Raw genomic sequence first — 5,306 nt, 5'->3', positions numbered from 1 at the left:
CAAAAGATGGAATAACTCAGAAGCAAGCAGTATAATAATAATTACATGCAACAATTAAATAACTGCTCAGCATCTCCACCACAATCCCAATCTGCTGTGTCCTGTTTTCCTCCCCTCTGCATAACACCCCATCATACATACGAAACACAACGCAGAGTCCGAGGGTGTTAAGAGTATGTTTATTGAAATGTCCTCCTCTCTACTGGCCAACACAGGGAGCATATGCTGGGTGTAGAATTGTTCCAGGAGGAGGAGATTTCCATGCCATGCAGGGTCTTTGGGGATGGGGATGATGATCGCCTCCTTCGTGGTCCACACAACAAAGTAGTAGAGACTCCGGTCTGTGATGTGCAGCTGCCCTTGGACCTGGTGCCAGTATGGGTGATTCTCCTTGAGAATATATGACCCACCCTCCTCACGGAGACAGAAGGATGGTAACTGGACTGCCTCCGTGATGGTCATGTTCCTCTGGCTGTGTGGACACTTCACCTCCAGCAGGGCAGATGGCTGCACAAGTCCATCGGGTGATGCTCCCAGAACACCCGACTCACTCACAAAGAGACCAGACTCGATTCGAACACTGTCACTTGATAGGCCTCCACAAAAGCCTTCACCCCTTCGGCCTCGTTTACAACCCCCCAGTTGACAGTTGGCGATGTCTCTGGCCAGTGGGTTGTATGTCTCCTCTCGCTGTTGGTAAAGTTGAGACACCGACTGGACTACTTTGGAAGTGCCAGGCTTCCTCCACTGGCACTCAACATCTGTGGAGCTGATCTGCCACATGGCAAATATTGCCAATGCTGCAGCGTGGCTGCATTTGTACATCTCCTGTGCACAATCACAGACAGCGCTCTGCATCGCGCCATCGTCTCCCATGCAGATCTGTAAAAATAAAGTAAGTACCATTTGTTAGCATGCTATAATAGATTGAATGAGCAATAATACAAGGATGGTCCGGATCTGGGGGTGGGAGGGTTTATTTTTCCATAGTTTTGTCCTCTTGTCTGTTGTTATTGTTTGTTTTTTCTGTATTTTTTGTAATTTGTGTTGTATTGGTTGTGATTGTACATTGTATTTTTCTAAATGTGTATGAATACATTTTTGAAAAACATTTGATCAACAATAAAAAAGGATTTGGTCAGGATCTAGACTCAGTGTGTAGTTTATTAATTAATCAATGCTCTCTACATTAGGAAAACACATACCGGTGAACCAGAGGGAGTCACACACAGCTGTGCCTAGATAACCAAAATCCTTGAATCTACACACAGCAAATAAAGTCAAATGACACAACGAGAAAAAGGAGATCACACATACAGTATAGTCGATATAAAACTGGCCGCTTCAATCTGAAGAGCAACTAAAACAAAACACGGGAGTGTACCTTGTTCTTGTGAACACTAATGTTATCCACAGCATACACAGAGACCACGAAGTTCTTAAGGAGAAAACTAGTTGCTAAAACAAAACACGTTAGTGTACCTTGTTAGCTAATGTTAGCTAGCTGACATTAACGTTACACATTGCACTCATATTACTCACCGAAACCTTGTAAAGCCGGTCCCGCATGCTGGCTCTTACAGAACCGACTAACTCCCCTTTCATATAGGTACAGCTCTCAACGTGCCCAGACTTGTAGTGATTTTCACCTCGTAAAATACTTTTATTCTCATTCTGAATGAATGTGGTGAAATGTGGTAACGTGACGGCCATCTTTATGTTGGTGACGCGTATTGTGCGAGACGAGAGACCTGTAGTTCACTGAGCGGTTTCACACGAAAAAATGTGTAACTTCACAGTTTTACGACACATTTTTATTTTTTTGACTTGCAAAATGTTCTTTTAAATTGACAAACATCATATGTGTCATTCGTGGCACAATTCAAACGGGATCAAAAGATAACCTTTCTCTCTCCATTGACTTCAATGTATAATTTTCCGCTTCCGGGGTCCCATGGAGGCTTTCGGAAGGGGAGGGACTTCGCCTCTCTATTGCGATAAGCATGTTGTAACTTCCGGTTGTTGTCATCTCCGGGTATCCCGTGTGCCTGTTCTGTTGCTGATAGCTTATTATCTTAACTTAATCGATCGTTTTAAAACTCTTGATCACGGCAACTGCCTGACGTTGTAATCACACGTTACTACAGCTTAAGCACTCACAACTCTCCTTCTCTTAGCGACTGTAACTCCACAGTTGCCTACACTCTTTTCGGGTTTGCTAACGGTAGCTATTTTAGCTTGATAGCTAGCCATGGCTCTTTCCCCACCCTCGGGTGCTATTTCCTGCTCTAACTGTCTCATGTTTGGTTACTTCCCTACCTCCTTTACTGGTACCGGTACATGTGTTAAATGTAGTATAGTTGTTAGGTTGGAGGCGGGAATCATAGCCATAGAAGCCGGGCTCCTTATCTTAGAAAGTAACTCAGCTACAGTAAAGCCCATATTAGCCGGTGCGGAACGGCAAAAGGTAGCTCCTATTAGCCGTCCCCCGGCAACTCCCGAGCAGCAGGGAGACTGGGTGACAGTTCAGCAGGGGCATAACGCGAAACCCGCAGGTTTCCAACCCGTTCACGTATCTAACAGATATTCCCCACTCAGCGAGACACCCGCTTAGAAGCCAACTCTGGTTATTGGTAGCTCTATTATGAGACACGTGAAATTTAGAGTCCGAAGCCTCCACAGTCACATGCATTCCAGGGGCCAGAGCGGGCGATGTTGAGGCGCATCTTAAACTGCTGGCTAAAAATAAACGTAAATACAGTAGGATTGTTATTCACGTCGGTGGTAATGATGTTCGTATACGCCGATCAGAATGCACCAAACTTAATGTGGAGTCGGTGTGTAGTTATGCTAAAACAATGTCGGACACCGTAATCTTCTCTGGTCCCCTCCCCAATCTGATCAATGATGACATGTATAGCCGCATGTCATCATTTCAGCGCTGGTTGTCTTGGTGGTGCCCAGCAAACAATGTGGGCTTCGTAAATAATTGGACAGCCTTCTGGGGAAAACCTGGTCTGATTAAGAGAGACGGCATTCATCTTACTTTGGAAGGTGCAAATCTCATTTCGGCAAACATTTCAGGGCTTTGTGGACTTAATCCATGACAAACTGGAGTTGAGACCAGGAGGCGGAGTCGCAGTCTTACACGCTTCTCTGCGCTCTCTCCTAGGCAGTCATCCATAGGAATCCCGAACCCAATAAAATACCCAATATTAGCGGTGTGTGTGTCTGCCCAAGGACAATTTAAGGTAAAACCTAATAGAGGTGTCATACATAATAACCTAATCAAAGTAAATGTAACAACTACTACAGTGCAACAAAACAGGAATATTAAATGTGGTCTCTTAAACATAAGATCTCTAGCATCTAAAGCAATATTGGTAAATGATTTAATATCAGATTATAATATTGATACATGCTGTCTCACTGAAACTTGGTTGAGACATGAAGAATATGTCAGCATAAATGAGGCCACTCCACCCAGCCATATCAATACTCATATTGCCCGAGGCATGGGCCGAGGAGGTGGAGTTGCAGCAATCTTTGACTCCAGTTTACTTATCAATACTAAACCAAAATTAAATTATTCCTCCTTTGAAAGTCTCGTTTTTAGTCTTACGCATCCGACCTGGAAAACTTTGCAGCCAATCTTATTTGTTACAGTGTACCGTGCACCAGGTCCTTATTCAGAATTCTTATCAGAATTATCTGAGTTTTTATCAACTTTGGTACTTAAAACAGATAAAGTAATTATCGTAGGTGACTTTAATATTCATGTTGACGATGATAAAAATAGCCTTACTGTTGCATTTAACTCTATATTAGATTCTGTTGGTTTTTGTCAGAGTGTAAATAAACCAACCCACTGCTATAATCACACTCTCGACCTTGTTCTGACTTATGGTATTGAAATTGAGCAACTATTAGTCGAACCGCATAATCCTGCTTTATCCGACCATTTCTTAGTAACTTTTGAAGTACTGTTACTAGACTACAAAGCATTAGTCAAAAGCTCCTGCAGCAGAAACCTATCTGTTAGTGCTATAGCCAAATTTAAGGAAGAGATTCCACCAATACTTAACTCGATAGCATGTCTGCATGTAAGGGAGGAAACTTATACAAAATGTACACCACCCCAAATTGATCATGTTGTTGATAGTGCTTCAGATGCGCTGCGAATAAAATTAGACTCTGTTGCTCCTTTGAAAAAGATGAAAATAAAACATAGATTAGCTACATGGCATAATGCCGAAACCCGCAAAATAAAGCAAAAGTCGAGACAACTTGAAAGGATATGGCGTTCCACTAAACTTGAAGAATCTCGTTTAATTTGGCATATTACTCTCAATGAATATAAAAAAGCACTGCGTAAAGCGAGAGCAGCCTACTACTCTTCATTAATAGATGAGAATAAGAATAATGCAAGATTTCTTTTCAGCACTGTAGCCAGGCTGACAGAAAGCCACAGCTCGATTGAGCCTTCTATTCCCATAGCACTCAGTAGTAATGATTTTATGTGCTTTTTTAAAGATAAAATTGTTACTCTTAGAAACAAAATTAATGACCTCTTTCCTTTGACCAGTATAGTGTTATCAACAGCTCCCGGAAACGTAAGTTCTAATATTACACTAGATAGTAAACTAGAATGCTTTTCAGCCATAAACCTTGAACAATTAAATTCAATGATTCTCTCTTCTAAACCATCAACGTGTATGTTAGACCCAATTCCAACTAAGCTGTTAAAGGAAGTTTTTCCATTAATTAGCACTTCTTTATTAAATATTATGAATATGTCTTTATTATCAGGCTATGTTCCACACTCATTCAAAGTAGCAGTGATAAAACCGCTTCTTAAAAAGCACAACCTCGATCCAGAGGTTTTAGCCAATTATAGTCCTATTTCTAATCTTCTGTTCCTCTCAAAAATTCTTGAGAAAGCGGTCGCAAAACAGTTGTGTGATTACTTAAAAAACAATGATTTATTTGAAGATTTTCAGTCTGGCTTTAGAACACATCATAGCACAGAGACAGCTCTGGTTAAAGTCACAAATGACATTCTAATAGCCTCTGACAAGGGACGTGTCTCTATTCTTGTTTTGCTCGATCTCAGTGCTGCATTTGATACTATCGACCATGATATCTTATTGCAAAGACTAGAGCACTTAGTTGGCATACAGGGAACTGCTTTAGGCTGGTTTAGGTCCTATCTATCTGAAAGCTCTCAGTTTGTACGTGTCAATGATGAATCTTCCACGCAAACACTAGCCATGGAGTGCCACAGGGCTCAGTGCTCGGACCTATTT

This window comes from Gymnodraco acuticeps, unplaced genomic scaffold (assembly GCF_902827175.1).
Source record: "Gymnodraco acuticeps unplaced genomic scaffold, fGymAcu1.1, whole genome shotgun sequence".
NCBI lineage: Eukaryota > Metazoa > Chordata > Actinopteri > Perciformes > Bathydraconidae > Gymnodraco > Gymnodraco acuticeps.
Note: the sequence above shows the minus strand (reverse complement) of the source record.